The sequence below is a fragment of the Brassica napus genome, unplaced genomic scaffold, assembly GCF_020379485.1.
Source record: "Brassica napus cultivar Da-Ae unplaced genomic scaffold, Da-Ae ScsIHWf_64;HRSCAF=106, whole genome shotgun sequence".
In the NCBI taxonomy this organism is placed as follows: domain Eukaryota; kingdom Viridiplantae; phylum Streptophyta; class Magnoliopsida; order Brassicales; family Brassicaceae; genus Brassica; species Brassica napus.
In genome coordinates, this window is record NW_026016710.1 from 1,823 (window position 1) to 16,327 (window position 14,505).

The 14,505-nt window shown below is 40.6% G+C and overlaps 1 non-coding gene across 1 annotated transcript; it reads right to left on the reverse strand.

Moving 5' to 3' along the window:
* Positions 1 to 255: 255 nt before the first annotated feature.
* On the reverse strand, positions 256 to 361 carry LOC125604891. The gene has a single exon (XR_007336493.1). It is a non-coding gene; the product is annotated as a small nucleolar RNA R71 (small nucleolar RNA).
* Between the last annotated feature and the right edge of the window lie 14,144 nt (positions 362 to 14,505).

A 14,505-nucleotide genomic window follows, 5' to 3' on the forward strand; every position in this document is an offset into this window, starting at 1 on the left:
GTGATCGAGAACAACAAGTATCATGGCTTGGCTCTAGAGGATCCATTTGATCACTTGGACAGGTTCGACAGCTACTGTGGGTTGTCAAAAACCAATGGTGTGTCCGAAGATGCCTTAAAGCTCAAGCTATTCCCTTTCTCTTTGGGGGATAAGGCACGTCAGTGGGAGAAGTCTCTACCCAGCGACTCCATCACCACTTGGGATGACTGCAAGAAAGCATTCTTGGAGAAGTTCTTCTCTACTTCAAGAACTGCTAAGCTGAGAAACGAGATTTCCAGCTTTCAACAAAGAACTTGGAAGGCTTCAGTGAAGCCTGGGAGAGATTCAAGGGCTACCAAGCTCAATGCCCACACCATGGCTTTTCTAAGGAGAGCTTGCTGAGCACATTCTACCGTGGTGCTCTTCCTAAGTACAGAGCCAGACTGGATACAGCTAGCAATGGGTTCTTCTTGGGGAGAACTGAGGAGGATGCAGAAGAGCTGGTTGACAACATGGTAAAGAGTGATGCAGTCTACAGTGGAGACCACGACAGAGGCAGTAGAACAGATGATAAGCAGACGAGGAAAGAGATCAAAGCTTTGGAAGACAAGATCGACCTACTCATTGCTGAAAAAGCAACCCAAGAGCAGCTGAAGTTTGTTGGTAACTCCAAGCAGGAAGATCCACTTGCTGTCAATGAGGTTGAGGGTTTGGAAGGTCAAGAGGAGTTGTGTTTCATCAACAACAATGGTAGCTGGTACAAAAAGGAGCCCAATTTTCAGTACAACAACTACCAACAGAAATCCTATCCCAACAACCAACAGAGTGGTTATCCGCCTAAAAACAACCAGCAAGGCAGCTATCAGCCTCAGCAGAACCCCTCGTCTGGTTCCTCTGCTCCTCAAGAGAGCATCACTGATACCTTACTGAAACAAATCTTGGAGTCTCAGACTAGAAGTGAGAAGCAGTTGGTTATGAGTTGAAGAACCTTCATTCCAAGATTGATGGGAGCTACAATGAGCTCAACAACAAATTCTCACACCTTGCTTCTACAGTCAGGAATTTAGAGAATCATTTGCTTCCATGAACACTCACCAGAATCGCCAGCAAGGATCTCTACCTGGAAAGTCTGACCAAAATCCCAAGGAGGCCAAAGCTATCACCCTTAGGAGTGGTAAGCAGTTACCTCCTAGAACCCTCACCAAGGATGCTGAGAAACTAGGTGAGGGGGTTGCCATCAACATAGATGATGAAGTGGTGATTGTTGATGAGAAGATCAATGACGAGATCTTGGAGAAGATAGTGGAAGCCAAAGGTAAAGGAAAGGTTGGGAGAGAGAAGAAGACAGTAAAGGATGGTGAAGTTGTTACTCCAGCAAGTGAAAGTTCTTTTGTTCCTCCTCCCTATGAACCCAAACTTCCATTCCCTGGTAGATTCAAGAAGCAGCTGCTAGAGAAGTACAAGCTCTGTTTGAGAAGCAAATGAGTGAAGCTCAGGTTGCAATGCCCATCATCGATGCTTTCATGTTGATTCCTCAATACAGCAGTTCCTGAAAGATGTTGTAGCTGCAAAGAAGAAGGAGATGGAAGGCATGATGATTCTTACCCATGAGTGCAATGCCATCATCCAGAGGCTTGATGTTCCAGAGAAATTAGAGGATCCAGGAAGCTTCACACTACCTTGTGCTCTTGGACCTATGGTATTTGAGAAAAGTCTCTGCGATTTGGGAGCTAGTGTCAGCTTGATGCCTTTGTCTGTTGCAAAGAAGCTTGGATTCACTCAGTACAAGAAGTGTAGACTCTCTCTGGTGTTAGCTGATCGTTCAGTGAAGTACCTGTGGGCATCTTAGAGGACCTCCCTGTGAAGATTGGAAGGTATGAGATACCTACAGATTTTGTGGTGCTTGAGATGGGTGAGGAGGCTCAAGATCCATTGATTCTAGGAAGGCCATTCTTAGCTACAGCAGGAGCTATTGTTAATGTGAAGGAAGGCACGATTGATCTCCATTTGGGTAAAGAGAACATCCTCCACTTTGACATCAAGAGGAAAATGAGGAAACCAACTGTGTTCGGGCAAGCCTTCTACATTGAAGAGATGGCCACTCCTGCTGATGAGCACCTTGAAGAGTTACCACCTGAGGACGACGAGGAGGGAGCATCTCCCTCTACTCATTCCCATAGAAGGTAACCCACCACACTCCCCTGTATATACCATTTCATTTTTGCATATTAGTCTTCTTTTCGGTATCTCTCTCTACTTGACAACACAGAGACTGTGTAACTCAAGTTTGGGGGAGGTACCAAGTATTTGATCATGTTTGCTTTGATGTTGTTTCATTGAGTCATGCATTGCATACCTATTTGCATAGAAAAAAACAAAAAAAATCAATCATTTAGTTTGCATCATTTGCATTTTTAGGAGAGTCTAGAGCATATAGGTTGCATTCACTTGCATTGGGAGCAATGATTTTGAATGCCTTGTAAAGAACACTACGTTGCACCTGAGTAGCTTTTGCACCTCTCAAAAAGACTTGTATGTTTCGAGCCTTGAAAACTCTTCCTGAAACTTGTTGATTGCTGAAACTCAGTCTTTGAAGCCAACTACGACCTTATTTGAACTGAACGAACTTAATGCTTCTTGCTCATGGTCCCTTGTGTACTGAGTCATGGCTATACACACTTGAGTTGTCACATCTTTTATATACCAATCTTTTTTGACAAACTCTAGTGGTAGACCACTCCCAAAACCTTTTCTCCTTTTAAGCTTTCATTGTTTGATGAGTGAGGCCTTTTTCGGAAAGTCTTACATGTGCATAATGTTGAGAGTATCGGGAACGACAATGCTTGATCTTCATTCTTGCTAGATTGGGCACTCTATTGTCTAGCTATAGGTGGGGGGTGAGTGTTGTGATTATGATTTGGGAGAAATGAAAAAGGAAAAGAATAGACTCTTTGTGCTTAAGTGAATTGTTTTATTGGGATAAGTAGAGAAGCCTCTAGCTCAAGTTTTGAAAGTCTTGGCCCCCAGCCTAAAAAAAAAAAAAAAAAGAAAAAAAAAAAGAAAAAAAAAAAAAAAAGAAAAGAAAAAGAAAAAAAAAAAGAAAAAGGGGCTAGCAAAGTTGTTAGGAGCTAAGAAATGTTTTGAGGTTGGAAAAATCCCTTGTAGATTTCAAAGAGAAGGAGTTAAAGTTCTTAGGATCTTTTGGTGAGAGATGTGAGTTGGGTTTGACATTTGGGAATGATTGTGTAATTGTATGTTTGGGAAAAGGGTAGAACAATGGAGATTGAGCATTGTATGCATGAGTTGATCCCTTTCTTAGATATATTATGTGCAATGTCAAGGCTACTTGTTTCGAGAGTAAACCACCTTAAAGATCATGTTTTGTTTGAACCTCTTGAATCACTTGAATAAAAGCCTTCCCTTACCCAACCAAATGACTTGGACCAACTGACCATTTGCAAGAATTCACCTGATGTTTTGTGCTTAATGTGAGAGTTGGTTGATTTGATTGAATGTGTGATGCTTGATGATGAGTGTAAGAACAAAAAGAGTTAAGATAGGCCTAGAGAAGCTAGAGTAATAAGAGAGTGTGCTAGTTGTGTTTCTTTTGGCTATGTGCTCCCTCCTTCAACCTCTCTCCCTATGAGTTCTAGAAAGTTCACTTGTGGACAAGTAAAAGAACAAGTTTGGGGGAGTTGATATCTTGCATATTTGCATTGTTTTATCCATTCATCCATGAGCATTTTCATCATATAGATTAGGATTTAGACATGTTTAGGTTGCATTTTGCATACATGAGTCTCTATTAGGTACTGGAGTACCACATGAGGTTATTTGGAGCTCAAAGAGGTGAAAAGGTGACCTTGGACGAGCGAGCATGGGAGCGACCTCTCCGGAGCGACATCACGAAGTCGCTGTGTCCCACTTCTCAGAGCGACCTTCCTAAAGCGACACCATGAAGTCGCTCGCGTTCTCATTACTACTCCGAACGTCTTAGATGACCCGGAGCGACCTCTCAGAGCGACCTACCAAGGTCGCTCCCGATCCAGAGCGACCCTTGGAGCGACACACCAAAGTCGCTCGCGACCCACCTCTCGCCCGGAGACACAACCAAAAATCGGCCCTGGAGCGACTCCCGGAGCGACACCTCGACCCGCAAGTCGCTCTCGCGTTATTTTGCTGCCGAAAATCATGATTTCTTAAGGACCTTTTGCAATTTATTTTGGACGTTTTGCACTTGGAAAAACCTATGTTTTAAACATCTTTTGTAGCCACCAGAGGCAGATATCTTTTTTTTTTTGATTATTGAGAAATACACAAAAACTCTCTTGAGAAGTTCATCTCTTGGATTTTGATTTTATGTTCTTGTGTTCTTGTTGATTTCTTATCTATTTCTCTACATGATTAATCTGAAATCCAATATGGGTTTAAGAGGAATCATGGAGATTAGTGAGTAATCACCTTGAATTCATGGGTTAGGGAGATTAAGGGTGATTAGGTTAGAGCTAGGATGTTTTAGTGTAGATCATTCATATTCCTTGCTAGTAGAGTAATCATAATGCATCTTCTGAGTTGGCCACTCAGTTGTTGATCCTTAGGCATTTCTCACCCGAAAGGTGTTCGATGAAATGCCCGAGACAGCTCTCCTAGGCTTTTAGTATACTTTGCCAAAGACATTTGTTGTTAAAGGTGCTAAGATAGCTAATAGACTTGTTAGTAATGATTGCTTTCATATTATTCAACCAAAGACATTTGATGTTTGAGATATGTTAGCAAATGAGCATTCATCTAGACATAGAGCTTGCTTAGAATTGTGTCTAGGCTTAAGTTGATAGTTTGATTGATCATTTGCCATCCTTAGTTCGATACTTGATCACCCAAGGTCTAATCCCTATGCCCATGAGTTCTCTTTTCCTTAGTCAAGAAAGTATCATTCTGTTATTGCTTTCTAGTTTAGAGTAAGTTTAAAACCCATCTAAATCATTGGTTGCACTTAGATTAGTGAGTACTTTCTTGCATTCTCAGTGCTTTGATATCCCTCAGAACTGTTCGACAATCTTTATACTACAAACATTTGTCTTAGGAGCCTTGAAAACTCCTAACATCAGGAATGAAGAAGTTATCCCACTTCTAATCAGGTGATTCCAGTTTCCCAGTTTGGGAATAGGACAGCTTCTCTTCGTCGTTCCAATCAACCAGGATGAATCACTTTGTAAGAAGCTTGATTTGGATACATAAGTGTTGGAGATCACCAGGAAGTTGAATAATCTCATAGGAGTTGGGATGAAGAAGTTATCCCACTTTCAAATCAGGTGATTCCAGTTTCCCTTTTTCCCAGTTTGGGAATAGCCAGCTTCTTCGTCGTTCCAATCAAACCAGGATGAATCACTTTGTAAGAGCTTGATTTGGATACATAATGGTGGAGAACACCAGGAAGTTGAATAAATCTCATAGGAGTTGGGATGAGAAGTTATCCCACTTTCAAATCAGGTGATTCCAGTTTCCCAGTTTGGGAATAGGACAGCTTCTTCTTCGTCGTTCCAATCAAACCAGGATGAATCACTTTGTAAGAAGCTTGATTTGGATACATAAATGGTGGAAACACCAGGAAGTTGAATAAATCTCATAGGAGTTGGGATGAAGAAGTTATCCCACTTTCAATCAGGTGATTCCAGTTTCCCAGTTTGGGAATAGGACAGCTTCTTCGTCGTTCCAATCAAACCAGGATGAATCACTTTGTAAGAAGCTTGATTTGGATACATAAAGTGTTGGAGAATCACCAGGAAGTTGAATAAATCTCATAGGAGTTGGGATGAAAGTTATCCCACTTTCAAATCAGGTGATTCCAGTTTCCCAGTTTGGGAATACGACAGCTTCTTCGTCGTTCCAATCAAACCAGGATGAATCACTTTGTAAGAAGCTTGATTTGGATACATAAAGTGTTGGAGAATCACCAGGAAGTTGAATAAATCTCATAGGAGTTGGGATGAAGAAGTTATCCCACTTTCAAATCAGGTGATTCCAGTTTCCCAGTTTGGGAATAGGACAGCTTCTTCTTCGTCGTTCCAATCAAACCAGGATGAATCACTTTGTAAGAAGCTTGATTTGGATACATAAAGTGTTGGAGAATCACCAGGAAGTTGAATAAATCTCATAGGAGTTGGGATGAAGAAGTTATCCCACTTTCAAATCAGGTGATTCCAGTTTCCCAGTTTGGGAATAGGACAGTTTCTTCGTCGTTCCAATCAAACCAGGATGAATCACTTTGTAATAAGCTTGATTTGGATACATAAAGTGTGGAGAATCACCAGGAAGTTGAATAAATCTCATAGGAGTTGGGATGAAGAAGTTATCCCACTTTCAAATCAGGTGACCAGTTTCCCAGTTTGGGAATAGGACAGCTTCTTCGTCGTTCCAATCAAACCAGGATGAATCACTTTGTAAGAAGCTTGATTTGGATAAATAAAGTGTTGGAGAATCACCAGGAAGTTGAATAATCTCATAGGAGTTGGGATGAAGAAGTTATCCCACTTTCAATCAGGATTCCAGTTTCCCAGTTTGGAATAGGACAGCTTCTTCGTCGTTCCAATCAAACCAGGATGAATCACTTTGTAAGAAGCTTGATTTGGATACATAAATGTGGAGAATCACCAGGAAGTTGAATAAATCTCATAGGAGTTGGGATGAAGAAGTTATCCCACTTTCTAATCAGGTGATTCCAGTTTCCCAGTTTGGGAATAGGACAGCTTCTTCTTCGTCGTTCCAATCAAACCAGGATGAATCACTTTGTAAGAAGCTTGATTTGGATACATAAAGTGTTGGAGAATCACCAGGAAGTTGAATAAATCTCATAGGAGTTGGGATGAAGAAGTTATCACTTTCAAATCAGGTGATTCCAGTTTCCCAGTTTGGGAATAGGACAGCTTCTTCGTCGTTCCAATCAAACCAGGATGAATCACTTTGTAAGAAGCTTGATTTGGATACATAAAGTGTGGAGAATCACCAGGAAGTTGAATAAATCTCATAGGAGTTGGGATGAAGAAGTTATCCCACTTTCAAATCAGGTGATTCCAGTTTCCCAGTTTGGGAATAGGACAGCTTCTTCGTCGTTCCAATCAAACCAGGATGAATCACTTTGTAAGAAGCTTGATTTGGATACATAAAGGGTTGGAGAATCACCAGGAAGTTGAATAAATCTCATAGGAGTTGGGATGAAGAAGTTATCCCACTTTCAAATCAGGTGATTCCAGTTTCCCAGTTTGGGAATAGGACAGCTTCTTCTTCTTTCCGTCGTTCCAAAACCAGGATGAATCACTTTGTAAGAAGCTTGATTTGGATACATAAAGTGTGGAGAATCACCAGGAAGTTGAATAAATCTCATAGGAGTTGGGATGAAGAAGTTATCCCACTTTCAATCAGTGATTCCAGTTTCCCAGTTTGGGAATAGGACAGCTTCTTCGTCGTTCCAATCAAACCAGGATGAATCACTTTGTAAGAAGCTTGATTTGGATACATAAAGTGGTGGAGAACACCAGGAAGTTGAATAAATCTCATAGGAGTTGGGATGAAGAAGTTATCCCACTTTCAAATCAGGTGATTCCAGTTTCCCAGTTTGGGAATAGGACAGCTTCTTCGTCGTTCCAATCAAACCAGGATGAATCACTTTGTAAGAAGCTTGATTTGGATACATAAAGTTGGAGAATCACCAGGAAGTTGAATAAATCTCATAGGAGTTGGGATGAAGAGTTATCCCACTTTCTAATCAGGTGATTCCAGTTTCCCAGTTTGGGAATAGGACAGCTTCTTCGTCGTTCCAATCAAACCAGGATGAATCACTTTGTAAGAAGCTTGATTTGGATACATAAAGTGTTGGAGAATCACCAGGAAGTTGAATAAATCTCATAGGAGTTGGGATGAAGAAGTTATCCCACTTTCAAATCAGGTGATTCCAGTTTCCCAGTTTGGGAATAGGACAGCTTCTTCTTCGTCGTTCCAATCAAACCAGGATGAATCACTTTGTAAGAAGCTTGATTTGGATACATAAGTGTTGGAGAATCACCAGGAAGTTGAATAAATCTCATAGGTTTGGGATGAAGAAGTTATCCCACTTTCAAATCAGGTGATTCCAGTTTCCCAGTTTGGGAATAGGACAGCTTCTTCGTCGTTCCAATCAAACCAGGATGAATCACTTTGTAAGAAGCTTGATTTGGATACATAAGTGTTGGAGAATCACCAGGAAGTTGAATAACTCATAGGAGTTGGGATGAGGAAGTTATCCCACTTTCAAATCAGGTGATTCCATTTCCCAGTTTGGGAATAGGACAGCTTCTTCGTCGTTCCAATCAAACCAGGATGAATCACTTTGTAAGAAGCTTGATTTGGATACATAAAGTGGTGGAGAATCACCAGGAAGTTGAATAAATCTCATAGGAGTTGGGATGAAGAAGTTATCCCACTTTCAAATCAGGTGATTCCAGTTTCCCAGTTTGGGAATAGGACAGCTTCTTCGTCGTTCCAATCAAACCAGGATGAATCACTTTGTAAGAAGCTTGATTTGGATACATAAAGTGTTGGAGAATCACCAGGAAGTTGAATAAATCTCATAGGAGTTGGGATGAAGAAGTTATCCCACTTTCAAATCAGGTGATTCCAGTTTCCCAGTTTGGGAATAGACAGCTCTTCTTCTTCGTCGTTCCAATCAAACCAGGATGAATCACTTTGTAAGAAGCTTGATTTGGATACATAAGTGTTGGAGAATCACCAGGAAGTTGAATAAATCTCATAGGAGTTGGGATGAAGAAGTTATCCCACTTTCAATCAGGTGATTCCAGTTTCCCAGTTTGGGAATAGGACAGCTTCTTCGTCGTTCCAATCAAACCAGGATGAATCACTTTTGTAAGAAGCTTGATTTGGATACATAAAGTGGTGGAGAATCACCAGGAAGTTGAATAAATCTCATAGGAGTTGGGATGAAGAAGTTATCCCACTTTCAAATCAGGTGATTCCAGTTTCCCAGTTTGGGAATAGGACAGCTTCTTCGTCGTTCCAATCAAACCAGGATGAATCACTTTGTAAGAAGCTTGATTTGGATACATAAAGGTTGGAGAAACACCAGGAAGTTGAATAAATCTCATAGGAGTTGGGATGAAGAAGTTATCCCACTTTCAAATCAGGTGATTCCAGTTTCCCAGTTTGGGAATAGGAATTCTTCTTCGTCGTTCCAATGAAACCAGGATGAATCACTTTGTAGCTTGATTTGGATACATAAAGTGTGGAGAATCACCAGGAAGTTGAATAAATCTCATAGGAGTTGGGATGAAGAGTTATCCCACTTTCAAATCAGGTGATTCCATTTTCCCAGTTTGGGAATAGGACAGCTTCTTCGTCGTTCCAATCAAACCAGGATGAATCACTTTGTAAGAAGCTTGATTTGGATACATAAAGTGTTGGAGAACACCAGGAAGTTGAATAAATCTCATAGGAGTTGGGATGAAGAAGTTATCCCACTTTCAAATCAGGTGATTCCAGTTTCCCAGTTTGGGAATAGGACAGCTTCTTCGTCGTTCCAATCAAACCAGGATGAATCACTTTGTAAGAAGCTTGATTTGGATACATAATGTGGAGAATCACACAGGAAGTTGAATAAATCTCATAGGAGTTGGGATGAAGAAGTTATCCCACTTTCAAATCAGGTGATTCCAGTTTCCCAGTTTGGGAATAGGACAGCTTCTTCGTCGTTCCAATCAAACCAGGATGAATCACTTTGTAAGAAGCTGATTTGGATACATAAAGTGTTGGAGAAACACCAGGAAGTTGAATAAATCTCATAGGAGTTGGGATGAAGAAGTTATCCCACTTTCAATCAGGTGATTCCAGTTTCCCAGTTTGGGAATAGGACAGCTTCTTCGTCGTTCCAATCAAACCAGGATGAATCACTTTGTAAGAAGCTTGATTTGGATACATAAAGTGTTGGAGAAACACCAGGAAGTTGAATAAATCTCATAGGAGTTGGGATGAAGAAGTTATCCCACTTTCAAATCAGGTGATTCCAGTTTCCCAGTTTGGGAATAGGACAGCTTCTTCGTCGTTCCAATCAACCAGGATGAATCACTTTGTAAGAAGCTTGATTTGGATACATAAAGTGTTGGAGAATCACCAGGAAGTTGAATAAATCTCATAGGAGTTGGGATGAAGAAGTTATCCCACTTTCAAATCAGGTGATTCCAGTTTCCCAGTTTGGGAATAGGACAGCTTCTTCGTCGTTCCAATCAAACCAGGATGAATCACTTTGTAAGAAGCTTGATTTGGATACATAAAGTGTGGAGAATCACCAGGAAGTTGAATAAATCTCATAGGAGTTGGGATGAAGAAGTTATCCCACTTTCAAATCAGGTGATTCCAGTTTCCCAGTTTGGGAATAGGACAGCTTCTTCTTCGTCGTTCCAATCAAACCAGGATGAATCACTTTGTAAGAAGCTTGATTTGGATACATAAAGTGTTGGAGAATCACCAGGAAGTTGAATAAATCTCATAGGAGTTGGGATGAAGAAGTTATCCCACTTTCAATCAGGTGATTCCAGTTTCCCAGTTTGGGAATAGGACAGCTTCTTCGTCGTTCCAATCAAACCAGGATGAATCACTTTGTAAGAAGCTTGATTTGGATACATAAAGTGGTGGAGAATCACCAGGAAGTTGAATAAATCTCATAGGAGTTGGGATGAAGAAGTTATCCCACTTTCAAATCAGGTGATTCCAGTTTCCCAGTTTGGGAATAGGACAGCTTCTTCGTCGTTCCAATCAAACCAGGATGAATCACTTTGTAAGAAGCTTGATTTGGAGTTGGAGAATCACCAGGAAGTTGAATAAATCTCATAGGAGTTGGGATGAAGAAGTTATCCCACTTTCTAATCAGGTGATTCCAGTTTCCCAGTTTGGGAATAGGACAGCTTCTTCGTCGTTCCAATCAAACCAGGATGAATCACTTTGTAAGAAGCTTGATTTGGATACATAAAGTGTTGGAGAATCACCAGGAAGTTGAATAAATCTCATAGGAGTTGGGATGAAGAAGTTATCCCACTTTCAAATCAGGTGATTCCAGTTTCCCAGTTTGGGAATAGGACAGCTTCTTCGTCGTTCCAATCAAACCAGGATGAATCACTTTGTAAGAAGCTTGATTTGGATACATAAAGTGGTGGAGAATCACCAGGAAGTTGAATAAATCTCATAGGAGTTGGGATGAAGAAGTTATCCCACTTTCAAATCAGGTGATTCCAGTTTCCCAGTTTGGGAATAGGACAGCTTCTTCGTCGTTCCAATCAAACCAGGATGAATCACTTTGTAAGAAGCTTGATTTGGATACATTAAGGTTTGGAGAATCACCAGGAAGTTGAATAAATCTCATAGGAGTTGGGATGAAGAGTTATATCCCACTTCTAATCAGGTGATTCCAGTTTCCCAGTTTGGGAATAGGACACTTCTTCTTCGTCGTTCCAATCAAACCAGGATGAATCACTTTGTAAGAAGCTTGATTTGGATACATAAAGTGTTGGAGAATCACCAGGAAGTTGAATAAATCTCATAGGAGTTGGGATGAAGAAGTTATCCCACTTTCAAATCAGGTGATTCCAGTTTCCCAGTTTGGGAATAGGACAGCTTCTTCGTCGTTCCAATCAAACCAGGATGAATCACTTTGTAAGAAGCTTGATTTGGATACATAAAGTGGTGGAGAATCACCAGGAAGTTGAATAAATCTCATAGGAGTTGGGATGAAGAAGTTATCCCACTTTCAAATCAGGTGATTCCAGTTTCCCAGTTTGGGAATAGGACAGCTTCTTCGTCGTTCCAATCAAACCAGGATGAATCACTTTGTAAGAAGCTTGATTTGGATACATAAGTGTGGAGAAACACCAGGAAGTTGAATAAATCTCATAGGAGTTGGGATGAAGAAGTTATCCCACTTTCAAATCAGGTGATTCCAGTTTCCCAGTTTGGGAATAGACAGCTTCTTCGTCGTTCCAATCAAACCAGGATGAATCACTTTGTAAGAAGCTTGATTTGGATACATAAAGTGTTGGAGAATCACCAGGAAGTTGAATAAATCTCATAGGAGTTGGGATGAAGAAGTTATCCCACTTTCAAATCAGGTGATTCCAGTTTCCCAGTTTGGGAATAGGACAGCTTCTTCGTCGTTCCAATCAAACCAGGATGAATCACTTTGTAAGAAGCTTGATTTGGATACATAAAGTTGGAGAATCACCAGGAAGTTGAATAAATCTCATAGGAGTTGGGATGAAGAAGTTATCCCACTTTCAAATCAGGTGATTCCAGTTTCCCAGTTTGGGAATAGACAGCTTCTTCGTCGTTCCAATCAAACCAGGATGAATCACTTTGTAAGAAGCTTGATTTGGATACATAAAGTGTTGGAGAATCACCAGGAAGTTGAATAAATCTCATAGGAGTTGGGATGAAGAAGTTATCCCACTTTCAAATCAGGTGATTCCAGTTTCCCAGTTTGGGAATAGGACAGCTTCTTCGTCGTTCCAATCAAACCAGGATGAATCACTTTGTAAGAAGCTTGATTTGGATACATAAAGTGGTGGAGAATCACCAGGAAGTTGAATAAATCTCATAGGAGTTGGGATGAAGAAGTTATCCCACTTTCAAATCAGGTGATTCCAGTTTCCCCCAGTTTGGGAATAGGACAGCGTCTTCGTCGTTCCAATAAAACCAGGATGAATCACTTTGTAAGAAGCTTGATTTGGATACATAAAGGGTGGAGAATCACCAGGAAGTTGAATAATCTCATAAGAGTTGGGATGAATAAATTATCCCACTTTCAAATCAGGTGATTCCAGTTTCCCAGTTTGGGAATAGGACAGCTTCTTCTTCGTCGTTCCAATCAAACCAGGATGAATCACTTTGTAAGAAGCTTGATTTGGATACATAAAGTGTTGGAGAATCACCAGGAAGTTGAATAAATCTCATAGGAGTTGGGATGAAGAAGTTATCCCACTTTCAATCAGGTGATTCCAGTTTCCCAGTTTGGGAATAGGACAGCTTCTTCGTCGTTCCAATCAAACCAGGATGAATCACTTTGTAAGAAGCTTGATTTGGATACATAAAGTGGTGGAGAATCACCAGGAAGTTGAATAAATCTCATAGGAGTTGGGATGAAGAAGTTATCCCACTTTCAAATCAGGTGATTCCAGTTTCCCAGTTTGGGAATAGGACAGCTTCTTCGTCGTTCCAATCAAACCAGGATGAATCACTTTGTAAGAAGCTTGATTTGGATACATAAAGGGTGGAGAATCACCAGGAAGTTGAATAAATCTCATAGGAGTTGGGATGAAGAAGTTATCCCACTTTCTAATCAGGTGATTCCAGTTTCCCAGTTTGGGAATAGGACAGCTTCTTCGTCGTTCCAATCAAACCAGGATGAATCACTTTGTAAGAAGCTTGATTTGGATACATAAAGTGTTGGAGAATCACCAGGAAGTTGAATAAATCTCATAGGAGTTGGGATGAAGAAGTTATCCCACTTTCAAATCAGGTGATTCCAGTTTCCCAGTTTGGGAATAGGACAGCTTCTTCGTCGTTCCAATCAAACCAGGATGAATCACTTTGTAAGAAGCTTGATTTGGATACATAAAGTGGTGGAGAAACCCAGGAAGTTGAATAAATCTCATAGGAGTTGGGATGAAGAAGTTATCCCACTTTCAAATCAGGTGATTCCAGTTTCCCAGTTTGGGAATAGGAATTCTTCTTCGTCGTTCCAATGAAACCAGGATGAATCACTTTGTAGCTTGATTTGGATACATAAAGTGTGGAGAATCACCAGGAAGTTGAATAAATCTCATAGGAGTTGGGATGAAGAAGTTATCCCACTTTCTAATCAGGTGATTCCAGTTTCCCAGTTTGGGAATAGGACAGCTTCTTCGTCGTTCCAATCAAACCAGGATGAATCACTTTGTAAGAAGCTTGATTTGGATACATAAAGTGTTGGAGAATCACCAGGAAGTTGAATAAATCTCATAGGAGTTGGGATGAAGAAGTTATCCCACTTTCAAATCAGGTGATTCCAGTTTCCCAGTTTGGGAATAGGACAGCTTCTTCGTCGTTCCAATCAAACCAGATGAATCACTTTGTAAGAAGCTTGATTTGGATACATAAAGTGGTGGAGAATCACCAGGAGTTGAATAAATCTCATAGGAGTTGGGATGAAGAAGTTATCCCACTTTCAAATCAGGTGATTCCAGTTTCCCAGTTTGGGAATAGGACAGCTTCTTCGTCGTTCCAATCAAACCAGGATGAATCACTTTGTAAGAAGCTTGATTTGGATACATAAAGTGTTGGAGAATCACCAGGAAGTTGAATAAATCTCATAGGAGTTGGGATGAAGAAGTTATCCCACTTTCAAATCAGGTGATTCCAGTTTCCCAGTTTGGGAATAGGACAGCTTCTTCGTCGTTCCAATCAAACCAGGATGAATCACTTTGTAAGAAGCTTGATTTGGATACATAAAGTGGT